Source organism: Mandrillus leucophaeus, unplaced genomic scaffold (genome assembly GCF_000951045.1).
Source record: "Mandrillus leucophaeus isolate KB7577 unplaced genomic scaffold, Mleu.le_1.0 Scaffold403, whole genome shotgun sequence".
NCBI classification, from domain to species: Eukaryota; Metazoa; Chordata; class Mammalia; order Primates; family Cercopithecidae; genus Mandrillus; species Mandrillus leucophaeus.
Window position 1 is genome coordinate 230,536 of NW_012104288.1, and position 19,536 is coordinate 250,071.

The following is a 19,536-nucleotide window of genomic DNA, read 5'->3' on the forward strand; positions in this document are numbered from 1 at the left end:
ATGATAAACCAAGATCATATAATGGAAAATTTCAAACCAGGGTTAAATTCTAAAGTAAAGCTTCAATTCAAGCCCTTCCCCTACGAGAATTAATTTTCCTGATTTCTCCTTCTCTCACATCTAAGGAGAACATTTTAGGAGATTAAATTTCAGAACTTCAAGGTTCCATCCAGGTTACCTTTATGTCCTTTTCTTTAGGGAACCACAATTCTACCTATTCTACATTTCCTAGTGGAAGTACTTATCACCAGAGGGCTAGGCAAGGCCACATGTCCCTTAATTAGGAGTACAGAGCTAAAAATCTGGTGTCTGAGTATTAAATGTGCACAATATTTGGGTGTAATCGGCATTTCAAAAATTCAGTAATGTCCATTATAAATATCTGGACAGACTCAATAATAAAAATAACTGGTTAAAATAAAACGAACCACCTGTTTAATACATAAATATCTTGATAAGAATGAATCATTGTGACCTGGGAGAGTCTTTTCTTCATACCCCTGCACTTCATACCCCTGCACTTCATACCCCTGCACTGGAGGATTTCTCCCCTCAATCTTTGGTGCTCTCTTTTCTTTCTATTGAGTTAGTTACAACAACATGGTGATAGGTTTTTCAAGGTACTTTCTAAACTCAGCAAGCCACTGGTCTCTAACTGCTCCATCCACCACCTGGTGATCACAACTGAGTGTAACAGACATCATGCTAGCCACATCAAACCCTTTTTCATTATCTGTGGGAACCAGTTTATCCTCTGAAGCACCAATTGCCAAAATACATGCTTGAGGTAGGTTAATAATAGCAGAGAAATTCTTAATTCCAAACATTCCTAAATTGGAGATCGTAAAAGTGCCACCTTGGAATTCGTGTGGCTGTAGTTTACCCTCTCTTGCTTTGGTTGCTAAAGAAACATCATCATTAGTAATGGTTTCCAGCCCTTTTATATGTGCATTAAACACAATAGGTGTGATGAGTCCTATAGGAGTACTGACTGCAACACTGATATCAACAATGTGATTTTGTCTCATAACTGTGTCCATCCAAGAAGAATTTGCTTCGGGAACTTTTAGACATGCCAAAGTTGAAGCTTTTATGATGAAGTCATTGACAGAAATTTTGCTTCTCCCTTCTAAAATCTTATTAAGTTCTTTCCGTACCAACAAAACTTCTCCCATATTTACATCTATAGAAAGGTAATAATGAGGTATTGTTTGCTTTGATTGCATTAATCGTTGTGCAATAACCTGACGAATGTTTCTAATTGGGATATCTGTGAAGACATCTGTAGGAACTGGTGCCATTCCAGGACCTGTGGGAGGCACAACAGCTGCTGGAGCAGGAGCAGCTTTACTAGGCACAAAAGAGTCAATATCCTTCTTGGTGATTCACCATCTGGTCCTGTACCTTTTACTTGTGTAAGATCAATCCCTTTCTCTACTGCCAACTTCTTTGCAAGAGGGCTAACAAACACCCTTCCCTTTGGTCCAGCAGGAGTAGCTGGGCAGGGTGCTGAAGATGTAGGAGCTAAAGGCTGGGGAGTTGGAGGAACAGTGGCCACCGGGGGTGGGGTAGGTGGTAGTGCTTGTGGTTTTAAATCTGTTACTTCAGTTGGCCTATAGTCAGCAAATGCTGATATATCTGCCTCTTTTTCTACAATGATACAGAGTGGGGTTCCTAGAGGGACATTTCTTGTGCCTTCAGGGACCAGGATTTTTGCCAGATAACCTGCTTCCTGTACTTCAAAACCTATAGTGGCTTTGTCAGTCTCTATCTCTGCCAGTAAGTCTCCTTCACTTAGCTTCTCACCCACTTTTTTTTCCCATCTCTGAACTGTGCCCATGGTCATGGTGGGAGAGAGGGCAGGAAGAAGTACCTGCATGTGAGGGGGATATGAGCTACCAGGAGCCTGAGCAGAAGGTGTAGGTGGTGAAGCAGTGGCAGCAGGGGTTGGTGCTGGGGCCGCCTGTGGGGTAGGTGCTGCTGAGGAATCCAATGTATAATTTTTAAAAGCCTCAATATCCTCAGGCTTGCCAACTGTGATACAGATGATCGCTCCAATGGGAACATCCCTGGTACCTTCAGCAACAAGTATCTTTGCCATATAACACTCCTCCAGGCTCTCAAATCCAACAGTGGCTTTATCAGTTTCAACTTCTGCAATTGGGTCACCTTTGTTTATTTTGCCCCCATCTTTTTTTTCCCAATGGGCTATGGTGCCTGACTGCATTGTGGGGGAAAGAGAAGGCAATGGAACCTTCTGATGCGGGGGAAGACTGTAACAGCGGCAGCCGGGTGACCCCAAAAGCTGCAGCAGTAAGCAGTTCCGTGGCGTGGCCCCAGAGCTGGGGGTCCAGCCACACAGTGCCCAGACTCCGCCATATCCTGTAGTCGGATGTATGTTTTTTAAGACATCCATATTGTATCAATAGCCTTTTTCTTTTTATTGCTGAGTAGTAATTAATGGGTTATGGAGGGAGTGAGTTACTTACCAGGAGAGTGAGTCTGTTATAAAAGCCAGTCTAGCCAACTCTCATGAGCCCCCTCACCATGTGATGCCTTGTACCATCTCAGGACTTTGTAGAGAGTCCCACCAGCAAGAAGGCCCTCATCAGATGTGGCCCCTTGGCCTTGGACTTCAGCCTCCAGAACTGTAAGGAATAAATTTTTTCTTATAAATGACCCATTCTTTAGTATTCTCTTATAGCAACATAAAGGGTAAGACACCTAATCTCAATCTTAATCTAAATTTTAGAAAAAAGAACATAAAAGAGAAATATAATTCCAGGTACGGTGGCTCAGACCTTTAATCCTAGCAATTTTGGCGGCCGAGGCAGGAGGATTGCTTGAGACCAGGAGTTTGAAACCAGTCTGGACAGCACAGAGAGACCTCATCTCTACAAAATTGTTTTTAAAAAATTAACTGGGCATGATGGCACACACCTGTTGTCCCAGTTACTCAGGAGACCAAGGCAAGAGGATCACTGAAGCCCAGTAGTTTGAGGTTACAGTAAGCAATGACTGTGCCACTGCACTGCAGCCTAAGCAACATAACAAGATCCTCTCTCTCAAAATAAATAACTAAATAAATAAATAAATAAATGAAAAGAAAAGGAAATATAAAGAATAAAATGCTATCTTGAGAGGAAATGAAACAGTTCAATGTTTAACAAAGAGTTTCTTGCTGTTAAGTTTGACAATAGAGAACCAAATTTATTGCTTGGTATATATTTAATTTTCATCAGAAAATGTGTTAGAATAGAAAAAAGTTTTACTGGTTGTGACCTATGTTGTTCAATAACAATAGTGACAAGCCCTCTCTAGGCTGGAGAGGACAAGTTGCAAAATTTAATTGGAAAAAAAAAAAGAATAGGCATATAATAATGAAATAAAGGAAAGGGATAGTTCTTCAGTAGATCTGACAGACTGTGATTCAGCACGGCAGGGATTCTGGATCACAGCATCCAGAAAAGGGATGCTTGATGGAATGTGTGACTCTTCTCAGGTAACTATCTTGCTTGGTTAAAGGTTTCCTCTCTCACTGGAATTATAAACAAAGGTTAGGAACCTCCCTCTTGCTAAACCCCAAGGCTTCTCCTAAGTTTTTGTCTACTCTGATCTGCCTGCAGTCCCTCATTGTTGACCTCTCCTTCCTTCTCACAGCCCTGACCTTGGCTTCCACAGTATAGCATTCATCGCACTGGCCTCAAGCCTTTCCATCATTTAGCTCTTGCTTCTTTTGTTTCGTTGGTTCTTTTCTTCATACGCCTGCACTGGAGGATTTCTCCCCTCAATCCTTGGTGCTCTCTTTTCTTTCTATCTACTTGCTCCTAAAAAAATGGCAATGACTCCTAAGTCTACACTCTGAACCCCAACCTTTCATCCATGCCAGACTCCATTTTTCCAACTGCCGATAAACATTATAATTTGGATATTCCACCATCACAGGAAGCCTAACTAATCCCAAAAGGAACTCATCTTGCCCAGCTTCTGTCTTCAACCAACAGGTTTCTTTATTCATCGCCTTCACAGGTGTTAATGGCTTGACTTTTCTTTTACTCCAAACCATCGGAATCATCTTTGACTGTGTTCTTTCACCTCCAACCTGTGAGCTGTTACAACTTGACTTTTCTCAAGTGAAAATGTTCCCCACAATTCTTACTGCTAACAACTAGAACTTCAGTTGACACGTGTATTACTATAACTGGGCCTGGATAACTCTTGCCTCTACTCGTATATCTCTTAAATCTATGCTTAGGGTTAATCTTGTTAAGAGAAAAAAACAGTCCTAAAATACCACTTTCATCACCTTTTCCCCTTTCCCTATTTTAAATTACATCAAGTCCCAAGTTCTCAGCTCTACTATCTGACTCCACTCTTCTCATTCAACACTCCCTACTGCCCTCCGATACAAAAATCTCTATTTCCCTTCAGTAAGTTATTTCTCACCTGCTCCCATTCCTCCCTCCCAATCTCAGGAGTCATCAACTCTTTGTTTTTGTTTCTATCATATTTTTTTTCTGTCAACAGAAACAGGGATTGTTACTTCAGAGAACACTTTTTAAAAGACCACTAGCCTGGTTGTAGTACAAAACGGATTTGCCAAGAGGAGAAGCGGGAGCTAAAACTGGACAGGTAGATTGGGGCTGACTAAGAAGGTCCCTAAGGGCAAGTGCATCACAGTCTTTTCTCTTAGACAGTTAGTTCTCAGGCAAAAACACTGAAACAATCATCAAATTATGGTAAAGCCCAGACAAGCAAAACAAAATACGAAGGTCTCCCTTGTGACCACCACGTATGAGATTTGTAAGAACAAACATTTCCTGCCATGGGAACTTTGCCACTGTCTGCCTCAGATGAAAGCAGTTCCTCTGCTTTCATACATTAACCAAGAGGCTCAAAAGCAAGGTGGCAACAAGAACGAACTCAGCTAAGTTACTTCTCTGACAAAAGTCGGAAAGACTTCTCAGTTGCCCAAATCAGCCTGTGCCAACCTGGAATCCTCATTATCGAAATCTTTTGCAATAAGAAAGCTGTCTTGATTAAAGTTTTAAAAATTGGTGGTTCTGAAAAGAATAAAATTTTCATAATGAGTTATTACGAAATCTGTGAAATGGGTCAAAAATGCATAAGGAAGAAGCAGAACCACAGGTGACAATCAGCCTTCTCATCCAGCCTCAGTAGTCATCCTGGAGTATTGCTCAAAAGTCAAAGAGGTGTTAACAGATTCTGTGAGACGATTGCAGAGTTTTCTTGAAACAAAGGGAGCTGACCCAGCATATCACACACAGCCTCTACTTCTTGAGGCAAAGGAGTACAGTGAGTTACTACCCAAGTTATCCAAGAGAATAACAACAACGCCCACTAACTGAAGGCTCTGGGTCATGTACTGTGCTAGGTATTCCACTGACATTATCACATTCAATCTTCCTAGCAGCTCTATCAGAGAAATGCCATTATCTTTAGTTTACAGATAAGGAAACTGAAGCTCAGAGAAGTTAAGGAACTTGCTCCAGATCACATAGTTATTAAGCTGTAGAGGAAGTGTTCAAAGGTCAGGGTTCCAGTCTATGCTCGTCATGATAGCACACAGCTTCCCAGTGTGAAGGGCAGTAAGAACAAGATGGTGAAATGAATTTTGTCAATCAACCAACATTTATTAACAGCACACTAAGCACTATGCTGGGCTTAATTGTGAATGGTAGGCAGAAAATACAGGGCTGGAGACTCACCTCCACCCCATCCCCATTTACTGCCCCTAAAATCCCTATCCCATGAAAAACATCACATGAACTGCATTGCAACTAATTGCCAGGAAACTATAAGTGGACCTAACAAAGCATATGAGCTGATAGTCTTAAATTCTAAGTATATACAGAATTTTAAGTGGTAGACTTTAAACATATGCTACCAAACTGATATATAATAAACTGAAATCAAAACTACTATTATACAATAATCAGCCCACATGACTTTTCATAACAAGTGTGATTTTAATTGGATTAAGGAATTTGTAGCATGTTTTCCCTCTAAATAACCCACATGAAAATACTTATCATTCTTTAAATGTTTTTGTTCACTTCCTCCTATATGGGAACATAAAACTATGGAAAATACTAGCAAGAATCATACAGCTGGGAAAGAATTTTAGAATTACCTAAATCTAAATAACCTAAATATACACTAAATCTACTACTTACATTCAGGTAATGAAATAAGCAGATGAGTATTTCATTTTCCTTTAGCATCACTCAGAGTGAAATCACAAAAACCTTGCAGAAGTTATCTACCTTTGCTTAACCCTTTCATTAAAAAGTAGGAACTAAAAATGAACATCACATTGTAATGTGATGTTCACATTACATTACACAAATATACACAATAAAATGTATTTTTTTTTTTTTAAGACAAGAGTCTCGTTCTGTTATCCAGGCTGGAATGCAATGGCACTATCTCAGCTCACTGCAACCTCTGCCTCCCGGACTCAAACGATTCTCCTGCCTCAGCTTCCCAAATAGCTGGGATTACAGGGGTGCACCACCATGCCTGGCTAATTTTTGTATTTCTTTTTAGTAGAGACGGGGTTTCACCATGTTGTTTAACATTTATTTTAAAAATAAAATAAAAATGGTGAAAGTCTTTAGGTTTGCTAAAGCAAAGATGGAATAGTAGAGTTATGTGTAGCTCACAAGTTATGGTAGTTTTTATCTGAGGTCAATGGAGTGAAAAGACATCTTGGGCAGATCTGAGGCATGTCCTGGAATGGTATGGAATAACACTAGTAATCAAAAGACCAGAACCTGGGTTTCAGCTCTGCCAACTTGCTCTGTGACTGGATATCAGAGCAACTTTAATCTTTGAGTCTCTATTATCTACAAAATGGAGATAATATATGTCATTTAAAAGAGTTTTGGGAAGGGCCGGGCGCAGTGGCTCACCCCTGTAATCCCAGCACTTTGGGAGGCCAAGGCAGGTGGATCACTTGAGGTCAAGAGTTCGAGACCAACCTGGTCAACATGATGAATCCCCGTCTCTACTAAAACTACAAAAATTAGCCAGGCATGGTGGAGGGCCCCTGTAGCCCCGGCTACTCAGGAGGTTGAGGTAGGAGAATTGCTACCAGGTTCGGAGGAGATGGCGGTTGCAGTGAGCCAAGATCCCGTCACTGCACTCCAGCCTGAGCAACAGAGCAAGACTCCATCTCAAAAAAAAAGAAAAAAAAAAAGAGTATAGGGAGGATTAATTGGTTAACTTTAAGCACTACATAGTCTAAAGACTTCACCTGAATAGATTGGGATCAATAAGACAAGGTGAACTCCTGGAGGGCAAAGAATAAATGTTATTTACCTATACCCCACCACAACCCATAAGACCACACAGTTCTAGCCAAATAGGCCAAATTACACTATAAACAGATTTTTGAAACAAAGTCAGCACTGGTTATTTCAACATGTGGCCCTTGAAAAAATGTACAATGATAATGCCATAGCAACTTCTCTTCCAGTTGATACTTTAAATATTTAAGAAATTAACCAGTAGACGCAGGAATTAGTTGATGATAGATACACATGCATTTTAAATTATTGGGGAAAATACAGATTATTCAACAAATTATGTGAGGATCAATGGGTAGCCAATTGGAAAAGAATAAATTGAAATCCATATCTCATATTAAAACAAATGTCAGATAAATAAAACATTCAAATGTAAAAATGAAATTATAAAAATACCTGGTGTTTGGGAGAAACTGAATGAAAAGTACACAGATCTCTCTGTAGTAATATTGCAACTTTTTGTGAATCTATAATTATTTCAAAATTAAAAATTAAATAATTGGTAAACCTGAGATAATTATTTTATAATACTGGAATGAGGCAGGCTTTTCCAACAATGACACAAAACATAGAAGTCACAGATGTAAAGATTGAATATGACCACTTTAAATATTTATACAGTGAAAAGCTTAAGCACACAAAATCAAAAGAGAAATCAAACTGAAAGAAAAATGTAAGTATCTCATATTCCAAAACATTACTTTCTCTGATATATAAAGGCTTTCAACAAATTAAAAAAAAAAAAAAACCAAAAAGGCCGAAGGGAAAAAAGAAAAAAAAGACACAAAAAACAGAGGGCTCACAGAAAAGGAAATACAAATAGCTCTAAAATGTATTCAAAAAGATGCCCAGTGTTACTCAACAATGTGACAAGTGCAAATTTAAATCAGAGTGAAATATCATTTTTTACTTATCAGATTGGCCAAGACCATAAAGTCTGATAACACACTTTGTTAGTCAAGGTGTGGAGAAACAGGTACTCTCACACATTGCTGATGGGAATGTGAACTGGTACAACCTCTATGGGAGTGATTTGGCAATATCAACTATAAAACAAATGGGGTGTGTGTGTGTGTGTGTGTATATGTATATGTATATATATGGTGTGTGTATATATATGGTGTGTGTATAAATATGGTGTGTGTATATATACATATACATACCATATATGCACACCATATGTATATACCATATATACACACACACACCATATATATACCATATATACCCACCATATATATACACACATATATATACTTATACTTGCATGAAAGATAAACACGGGAGATTTTTTATTGTAGCAATCTTTTAATAGCAAAAGAAGTGGAAACAATCCAAATGTCCATCAATATCAGACTTGTCTAAAAAAACTGGTATATTTGAACAATGGAAAACTATGCCATAAAAAAAGAATAAAGTTATAAAAAGGGCCAGGTGTGATGGCTCACATCTGGAATCCCAGCACTTTGGGAGGCTGAGGCAGGTGGATCACTTGAGGTCAGGAGTTCGAGAACAGCTTGGTCAACATGATGAAGCACCGTCTGTACTAAAAATGCAAAAATTAGCTAGGCCTGGTGGTGGGCACCTGTAATCCCAGCTACTCTGGAGGCTGAGGCAGTAGAATTGCTTGAACCCAGGAGGCGGAGGTCGAAGTGAGCCAAGATCGCACTACTGCGCTCCAGACTGGGCATAGAGTGAGGCAAAAAAAAAAAAAAAAGGTTATTAAAAGAATAAAGGAATGAAATAGCTTTACCTATGCTGCTATGGAATAATCACTAAAACATATAATTAATGCCAGACACAAGACAAATACTTCCTTGTATACGCACAGATCTCTGGAAAGAGTAATAAGCAACTGTAACACTGGTTACTTGAATAAAGTTAAAAATGAAAGCAACGATAAGATACATGTAGTAATGGTTCCTAAATTTTATGGCCATACATAGAAGGAAGTAAACTAAACAGTAATTATAATAATTACTCACATTTACTGAGAACTTGGTACAGGGCTTGAAGCTATAGCATACTAAAAACAGATAATTCACTACACAGAGAAGAAAACATCAACATAAGACAAACTTATCAGTAGACAGCATAGATTTAAGAAAATTTGAGGCTGGGCATGGTGGCTCATGCCTGTAAACCCAGCACTTCGGGAGGCTGAGGCGGGTGTATCACGAGGTCAGGAGTTCGAGACCAGCCTGGTCAACATGGTGAAACCCCGTCTCTACTAAAAATCCAAAAAAATTAGCTAGGCATGGTGGTGGGCACATGTAATCCCAGCTACTAGGGAGGCTGAGACAGGAGAATTGTTTGGACCTGGGAGGCGGAGGTTACAGTGGGCTGAGATACTGCGCCACTGCACTTCGGCCTGGGCAACAGGGTGAGACTCCATCTCAAAATTTAAAAAATAAAGAAAGGGGGGGGAGAGAGAGAGAGGGAGAGAGAGAGAAAGAAAGAAAGAGAAAGAAAGAAAGAAAGAGAAAAGAAAAGAAAAGAAAAGAAAAGAAAAGAAAACTTGATATAGACCTCAATATACTAAAAACGAACTGACAGAAATCAGGTGTTATCTTTGTATCTCACTTTCTTCCTCATTTCTCAACCTAGCATAGACTCTTTTAAAAAAGCAGCTACTCAAATGTTTATGAATTAATGAATGAATGACTACTAGTTGAATAGATGGGATAGATGGATAGACAGATGGATGAGATGGACAATGTACTCATAGAAGAAAGAGTGGAAGCTGAAGGGTCATGATCTATCTCTGTTCCCATTCCCTTCTGACACTGAGCAAATTCAGTCTCCTTTTGCTTCCCTGTACAAATGAGAGGTCCTACAATGCATACGTGTTTAAGAACCACGATCATAGGCTGGGAACGGTGGCTCATGCCTGTAATCCCAGCACTTTGGGAGGCCGAGGAGGGTGGATCACCTGAGGTCAGGAGTTTGAGACCAGCCTGACCAACATGGTGAAACTCCGTCTCTACTAAAAATACAAAAATTAGCTGGGTGTGGTGGCTGGCGGGCGCCTATAATCCCGGCTACTCAGAAGGCTGAGGCACAAGAATCACTTGAACCTAGGAGATGGAGGTTGCAGTGAGCCGAGATCGAGCCACTGCACTCCAGCTAGGGTGACAGAGTGAGACTCTGTCTTGAAAAAAAAAAAAAAGAAAGAAAGAAAAAAACCACAATCATAATGCCTACATGACTTGGTGGATAACTACCATTGTAGTAGACAAAATGATGCTCACCCCTCCCACCAATATGTTCAAAAGGGTTTCTACAGATGTAATTAAATTTATAGACCTTAAAATAGAGAGTTACCCTGGATTATCATGGTGGGCCCGATGTAATCAAATGCATCCTTTAAAGTAGAGAACTGTCTCTGGCTGGAAGAAGGATTTGAAGCATGAATATTCAATGCAGCTTTGCTGGCTCTGGGATGGACTGGCCCACATTCAAAGACTGGGGAGAGGTTTCTAGGAGATAAGGGTGGCCTCTGACAGACAGCCTGGAAACAGGAACCTCTGTCCTACAGCCACAAAAAAAGTAAATCCTGCCAACAACCTGAATGAGCTTAGAAATGGATTCCAAGCTCCCACTGGAGCTCCAAAAGGAGCCCCCTAATAAGAGCCCAATTGACCAACACCTTAATTGGGCCTGTGAAACACAGAGCAGAAAAACCAGCTGTGCCAACCTGGAATTCTGACCTACAGAACTGTGAGATAATACATTCGTGTTATTTCAATGAACTTAAAAAGTTTGTGGTGATTTGTTACAGCAGCAATAGAAAACTAATACACTATCTTTCAGTTTAGTTTAAGAACCATTCGTTAAGCCTGTTCCACATGTCAGGCCCTGTGCCCCATGTATGGGATAGAAAAATGGGTACACATTCTCAAGGAGCTCACAAGTACTTCAGCCCAATGGACAATTCTATGCAAGAAGTTAGCACAAAGCATTACAGGAGCAGAGAGAGGCATCTAACTGGTATGACATCTTTAGATTCATGACTTCTCACTCCTCCAATACCCTCCCCTTCTATTATGTATTCTCTCAATGAGTTCGACCATGAACCTTATCACAAATCAGAAACTGTGAGCCATCCTTAAACTTCACTGATCCCTTAAGACCTGTGGTGTATACCACCTTTATGATATTTCTCCTAAAAGTCCCTTTCCCTTTCCTTCAACCCCACTTCCTCCCCTCAACCCCTGACTGCTACTTCCTGAGCTTTATCATCTCTTGGCCACACACAGAAGGAAGTGAACTAATAAGTTTGTCTACTGATAAGTCTGTCTTGTGCTGATGTTTTCTTCTCTGCTTAGTGAATTATCTGTTTTTAGTATGCTGTAGCTTTAAGCCCTATACCAAGTTCTTAGTAAATTTGAGTAATAATTATAGTTACTGCCTAGTTCACTTCATTCTTTGTGTGGCCAAGATTACTGAAATCACCTTTCAACTAACTTTCCTAAATGAACAGCCATCCATTGTACACAAGGCCACCAGAGTCATCTTCCCAAGGATTAAAGCATTCACACCATGCTCTACTTCAAAATCCTTCAAAGACTGCCTAAAGTTACTAAAAAGTCTAACTCTTTGGTGATGCTTAGCACTCTTCTAATCTCTAGTAGAGAAAAACTGTCCCTGCTGGACTTCTAACCCCAGTGCCTAGGCAGGGTCTGGCACATGGTTGATTCCCAAAAAGTATTCGCTGAATGAATGATCTCAACCCCACGTGACTCTCTAGCCTCATCTCTTGCCTTACAGCAACCTTTTCTACTATGTCCCCTCTATCCTCCAACTCAGCAGGCCTAAGTGCTCCTCCTTCCCCCTCTATCTATGCTCCAGTTTCTGTTCATGACTAAAAATCCTTGTTCGGCTGGCTGGGAAGCCTAGTTCACTTTTTACAATTCTGCCTTCCTCTAACATGCTTTCTGTTCTCCTTACAGCGAAACCACCCAGACAAACTGTCCAGTCTCTTCTGAGCCCCTGACATAAGCTGTCCCCTCTCCTACCATGGCACCTATAGCAAATACTCTAGGGCAGTGGCCTGTGACCAGTACTGATGTACAAATCGTTTGTTACTAGATTGGTATTGGTACCAGCTAAGTCCAGAAATCAAGTGTAAGCATTTAGAAATGTTTATAGCAATTTGACATTGCTGTGACATCCAAGGATGTGATGCCTGCTGAACAAGACATAGACCAGTTCAAGTGTTGCTGAATTTGTGAGGTGAGTCACATGTGGTGCAACCTACATATTCATTATGTGCAATAGGACCATTGACTGATCCACGATAGGGAAAAAAAGAAAAAAAAAATTGAAAACCCAGTTGGTCTATCACCACAGATAGTTTGAGAAGCACTTCTCTAATGCCTTCAGGCATGTTCTTACCTTCCTCCTTTGGGGAATGTTGTTTGCTGCCTGGGACGATGCAAGTGTCTAATAAATATCAGTGAATAAACAAATGAAGATGTGAATGATAAGAAGGATTTGTGAAAGATGTGAGACTGAGCTATTTCTTGGTGAATAGTAGGAATTGGGTACTTTGGGGTGATAGGATGGGCAAATGCACTGAGAAAGGAGTGCAAATGAGGAAGAGTGTGAAAGACATTGCATAGGCAATAGGAAGTGCTGAAAAGGTGAAATATTATTCAGAAGCTCAATATGTAAAAGAGCTCAACCACACAGGTCACCAGAGTGCTACCCACTGACAACCCCAAGCCTGTACCAGAAGAATCCCCTGAGTGCAAGCTTTAGCTATAAGCAAATCAGCTATGCAAAGGATGAATGTGAGGGGTGAGCCTAAGAGCAAGGAGACCGAGTGGGGTTTCATTCCAATCATCCCAGTGATAAATCCTTACAGGCCTGAACAAGGGCAGAGATAGTTTGGTGAAGTAAATCCCAATGTGACAAGCCCAGGGGACATTCAGGTGGAGATGTTTAGCAGACACTTGGGAGGAAGGTCAAGGCTAAGGATACAGCTTTTGGAACTTCACATCTAGATGGTGATTAAAACCACAGTAATAGATGCATGAGAACAATAGTGGTCTAAAGAAAAATGCCTGGAGAATACTATCATTTAAAGGGTGGGCCAGAAGATGGAATCTCACAAAGAAGACAAAAAAGAAAGAGTCAAAAAGACACGAGGAGAACTCAGTACATGCAGAATCACGAAAACAAAAGTGGGAAAAATTCTGAAGAGGGAGGCAGGGATGAACAGGGTCAAATGCACCAGAAAGGTTCAGTGCATAGAGATGAATGGTCTTCAGCAAATTCACCAATATTCTAAATTTACTTGTTTATAGTCTGGCCCTCTCTGCCCCCAAGAATGCACTATAATATAAGCTACTTGGGGGCAGGGATCTTCTTCTGTTTTGTGCACTGCTGCCTCTCTGGCATCTGAAACAGTGCTTGACATGTAACAGACACCGAAATACTTGTTGAATGAATGAATGGATGAACCTTCTCATAAGCAGTGTATGGGCCTGAGGTTGAGGGAAAGAGCTGTGATTCAGTCATATATTCTGTGACTGGAAGGAAGGGGAAATTAAGCAATGATAAGGCTGAAGCCAAAATGCAAAGGCAGGTGATTAATAGAAGGCATTGAACAGGTCTTGTTCAAGAAGCCTGGCGGTGAAGGCTAGAAGAGAAGGAGAGGCAAAATCAAGTTTTATTAGTCTTAAGGTGATAATAGCTTGAGTATTTTTGCAGTGAGGGGATGAAAGAATACAGAGAAACAAGAAGGAACAACCAATGAAGGTCTAGAGGAGAAAATGAGAGGGGATGGACAGAAGCCCTACAAGGCAGCATTCTCCCTCTACTGGAGCAAGGGTGATACTCCTCCAAGAAGGAAAACAGGAAAGAAGGATGTGAAATAGGTGAGTTACTAAAGGGGAGGAAGCCTTCTCCAGGGCCTAAGTCTGGATTAGGGCCCTTCCTACATGTGCCCGTAGCACTTACCATGTCCAGTAATTGCCTAATTAACCTGCCTGGATGCAGGGCTAGACCATAAGCACCAGGAAGGCATGGACTATACCTGTCCCATTTACCACTCTATGCCCAATACCTACCCACAGTGCCTGGCTTATCTAGGCCCTAATTAAATGTATAGTTGACTAAATGGAGACTAAAAATTAAAGAGGATTCACCAATAGATGCTTCAATTTTTCTAGCAAGTAGAAGGCGGGATCAATTGCCAACGGTTTATAAAACGGAGTTAGGTAGAGGGTTTTTTAGAGATTAGTGAAAGAATAGAATAGCTTTTCAGGGGAATGGAAACTGAAAATCCTTCCAGAACAAGTTTAAAGTAGTGGTTCTCAATCTTAGTTGCACATTAGAATCACCTAAAGAACATGAAGAACTACTGATGCCTGGGTCCTGCCTCCAAATTTCAGATTTAACTGGCCTCCGTAGCCTGGGCCCTAGGATTTTTTTAAGTTCCCAGTTGACTCTAGTATGCAGCCAAGATTGAGAGTCACTGAGTGAAATACTTAAGTAATGCTGGTCAGGATTGAGACAAGACTGGAAATCACAAACTGATCCATTTACCATTTTACCCAGTTTTCCACCATACTGTTCAGCTGCCTGGGTATCCATGCAGAGGATGACTGTAGGATTAATTTGGAATTAGATAAATATGGAGGTAGGATAAATAAAAACTTAAGAGACCAAGGGAAAATTATAGTCTCTGTAAGAGTGAAGAGAGGAAGGTATAAGAGAGTTGAGCAGCCAGAGACTGTGGCTTGAAAACGAGATAGTAGAGTTAATTATATCTTCTTGGCATATTTCTAGGTGATAAGGCTCAGAGATTGGTCATGAAGGCAGGTGGTTACAGTGCTGTAAAGGTTATCACAGTTGAGTCAGACAAGGAAAAAGGCCACTCACAAGTTGGCATCTGAAGGGACTTGGAAGTCTCCCAGAGCAACAGCAGGAGTGAGGATGGAGAAACGTCAAAGTCCCTAAGGCATGTGGGATTGAAGTGAAGAACAACAGACAAAGAGGACTAAGAAAGGCAGAGGCAACAAAGCCCAAGAGTGAGATGTTCAAAAAAGGAGAGTTTTGTTTCATTTTCTTATGGAAGTGAAAAAGTAACAGATTAAAATGTGGCAATGGATAGATAGGGGAATCCTGGCCAGTTCACCCAGACGTTTAAATATGGAAGAAAGCCTCCATTTCTTTCTACATAAAATTCATGAACAAATCCTGACTACCCCATTTTCTAAATATATTCTAGAATCCAAATACTTTAACGGTGGCCCAAGGCACTGTTCTGTCTTATCTGGATTACTGCAGTAGCCTCTTAGCTGGTCTCCCTGACTTCATCTTTGTCCCTCTTTAATGTCTTCCTCACATTAAAAACAACAAAACAAAAACCCAAGTCATGTCCCTTCTCTGTTTAAAATGCACCAATATTTTCCCACCTCACTCACAGTAAAAGTCAAAGTTCTTATAATGAGCTCTACGGCCTTACGTGATCTGGGCCCTGACTACCTCTCTGATCTCTGACCTTTCCTTCTTCTCACTTCTTTTTTTTCTTTTTTCTTTTTTGAGACCGAGTCTCTCTCTGTCGCCCAGGCTGGAGTGCAGTGGTGCAATCTTGGCTCACTGCAACCTCTACATCCTGGGTTCAAGTGATTCTCTTGCCTCAGCTTCCCAAGTAGCTGGGACTACAGGCACACACCCAGGCTGGGCTCAAACTCCTGGCCTCAGGTGGATCCACCTGCCTCAGCTTCCCAAAGTGCTGGGATTACAGGCATGCACCACCGTGCCTGGCCTCACTTCTCATACTTAGCTTCAGCCGCATTGATCCCCTTGTCCTTCCTTGAACACACCAAGAATGCCCTGCCTCAAGGTATTGGAAACCACTGTCCCCACAACCTGTAGTTCTTTTCCTCCAGATATCTGCCACGGCTCATTCCTTCACTTTCCTCAGATCCCTGCTAAAATGTCACCACCCCATGAACACGCACTTCCCTTACCTTGCTTCACTTTTCTCCATCGTACTCTTCAGTGTTATATATATTTATATGTATTTCACCAATATTCTAAATTAACTTGTTTACGGTCTGGCCCTCTGTGACCCCAAGAATGCACTATAATATAAGCTATTTAGGGGCAGGGATCTTCTTCTGTTTTGTCTGCTGCCTCTCTGGCACCTGAAACAGTGCTTGACATGTAACAGACACCGAAATACTTGTTGAATGAATGGATGGATGAACCTTCTCATAAGCAGTATATGGGCCTGAGGTTGAGGGAAAGAGCTGTGATTCAGTTATATTTGGAAAATGAGGATACAAGAGAGCTGGAACGCAATGGAACACCAGTCTCAGAATAAAGGACAGAGCTGAAAGTATGGTTAATAGTAACAGGAGCCAATAGAATATATAGCCAATAGAAAGGCTATAATACCCAGTAAAGGGTTTCTCTTTTAGTCAGTAACCAAAAATTACAAGAATGAGAGGAAGGGTGGGAATCAATAGCCTTAAATACCTTGCCTTGAGACAAGCAAGAATTGGCAGCCATAGCTTCAGTCCAAGTAGGGACAGGAATAGGGCATGGAGCCCCATCAGGGGAAGGAATGCGCAGCAGTGGACACGCAGGGCACGTGGACTGATGAATCCTATAGAGAGCAAAAAGCATGATGGTCTTTCCTATTACAAATCTGAACATAAGGGAGGTATTACATACATATACACCAAATAGTACGTATCTATATAATGTACAGGTAAGCCAGAAAGCGAGGAAAAATAAATGGTACTCAAGGAGAGGGGAGATTAAGAAAAGTAACCAACAGTAAGATCAAATTAATTCAACCTGTTTTGTATTTATGAGTACAGCTCATTTATCCAGTCTCATCTTGTAACGCAGTTTCATAAAAGTATTTTAGATAACTGAAATGCTTATCTCTAGGTGTAATCAAAGACACCTGCCCAGATACACCTATATCTGTGATTCTCATTTTTTTACTGTAAAACTTTTTTTTAAAGATTTCAATCATCTTATAACTGAACTTTTCTGGATGATTCAGGGATGCTATTAAGAACAACAGTATCATAGCAGTGTCCTCTGGGACTATCCCTGTTTATGGCTATGGATCTTTGCCCTGCACTAAAAATTCCAAATTGCAAGGCATTTCTAATGCCTGTGTCTGTTTTTTAACAAATTTCCTGTCCCCTCCCTATCAGTTTGTTAGCCAGCCACTGCCCTTCTTACTGTTTCTTACTAGAATTCCTGTGTCTACAAAATCTCCCTCATTCTAATTTGTTTTCCCTAATATGCTATGGGATGGGAAATGAGAAAAACAACGATGTTGGAATGTTTAAAATAGTACTAAATGGACGGAGATTAAAAACTAGGGGGTTTCCCTCTGAACAGAGCACAGGTGTACTCAAAAGACTTTTGGACATTGTTTTCTCTGATTGGGGATAATTTCTCTTCTTACTCATTTCCAGAAACATTTTAGGTACTGAAACTTCATGAAAAATGGCCTCTGGGTTAGCAGACTGTATCTGTATCCACACTACTTTCTTCAGTACAGTTACACTGAAACAATTGTTATTAAGGTGTCTCAATTTTCTTTAACAAATTAAACATGAACACAGATTTAGGACAACAGAGGATCTTCACTTATTCCATGTCTGCAAAAAACATCTCTAATTGAGAACGAAATTTATAATTTAGTTATTTTAGCTGAAGAAAACATTTTCCCAGGGAAAGTGTAGTTACACACCTAAGCTAGTAGACAAATTGATTTAATGCATAATATGTGTATACATTTGCAACACAATATTGCTAAAAATATCATTACTTAATTTTTAGGTTACATGATTTCGAGATTAAGGAAAAGATGCCAGAAACAACTTAGACTAATATTTCCTTCCACAATCTATCTGGATAATATATATATAGTTTAATTCAATATTACCTCAATGTAGGTTCCTCCAACTATGGCCCTTTCAAACAGCAGCTGAACATCAACAAACAGAAACTGTAGACAATGCGAAATTAAAACAATAACTACCCTATAAAAAGCTGTCACGTCAAATATTTACAAATATCTTTCTACGTAAACACAGAAAAACATTTTCTTTCTAGACAATTTTATACGAGGTACTCAAATACCATGGGTTTTCTTCCTAGTTAGTTGGGAGTAGGAGAGAAATCCTGGTTATTCTGGCTGGCTTTATCTACTATAATGAGATTTCATACACTTGATGTTTGAAATAGCTCAATAATTTCTAAACCTTTAAATGCCCCATCATGAAAGAATTGCCCAGAAGAGTGAAAAGTCTCAAATTCTACAAATGAGCATGTAATTTATTAACTTAACCTGCAACGATTAATAGGGAATAGAAATAAAGGAATTTTCATGATCACAACCAACACATGCCCTTGACCTAGTTTCCCTAGGTGACCAGTTTTGGCACCACAACCCACCTGCGTTACAGACCTAACCTTGGCCTCCTATCCTTCCTGCACACCCAGACTCTCCCCTTCTTCACCTTTCTTTCATTCTTTCTGCCCTTCTCACTCCTTTCCATCCACAGAGGCATAACCTCGTCTAGCCTTTGTGCTGGACCAAGTCCTCAATTTCCCCCATTTTACACCCCTAGTTCACTCTCCCCTAACAGTGTGTGGAGGCAGCAATCTGAATCCCCAGCTCAAAGCACCTGTCACCAGGTCCTTTGTCTTTTCAGAACCCTCTAGCAATTTGTTAGTGGAGTCTGGAACCAAGCTGGAATTCCTGCTCATGGGCTTCATCAACTGGACCCCTTTTACCCCCTCACCTTCACCTTGCACTCTGATTCCTGATAAACTAATCTTTCAGCCAAGTAAACTTTTTTGCTGTTCCCTGCATTCTCTCTGTTACACCCTCATATGGTAAAAATTATAACAGGAATAAATTATGCAGAGACTTGGAGGATTTAGCACTTTTCATTAAAAATTAACATATATCGGCCGGGCGCGGTAGCTCAAGCCTGTAATCCCCACACTTTGGGAGGCCAAGGCAGGCGGATCACGAGGTCAGGAGATCGAGACCATCCTGGCTAACACGGTGAAACCCCATCTCTACTAAAAAATACAAAAAACTAGCTGGGCGAGGTGGCGTGCGCCTGTAGTCCCAGCTACTCGGGAGGCTGAGGCAGGAGAATGGCGTGGACCCGGGAGGCGGAGCTTGCAGTGAGCTGAGATCCGGCCA

At 40.7% G+C, this 19,536-nt stretch overlaps 1 protein-coding gene and 1 pseudogene across 2 annotated transcripts in view; both read right to left on the reverse strand.

Annotated features, from left to right (window-relative positions):
- The window catches only part of ELOVL7 (ELOVL fatty acid elongase 7), a 99,830-nt gene that overhangs the window by 64,479 nt on the left and 15,815 nt on the right, over nt 1-19,536 (reverse strand). The window lies entirely within an intron of this gene.
- On the reverse strand, nt 567-2,416 carry LOC105548227 (annotated as a pseudogene). The gene has a single exon (XR_001007364.1). The product of XR_001007364.1 is annotated as a dihydrolipoyllysine-residue acetyltransferase component of pyruvate dehydrogenase complex, mitochondrial pseudogene (transcript).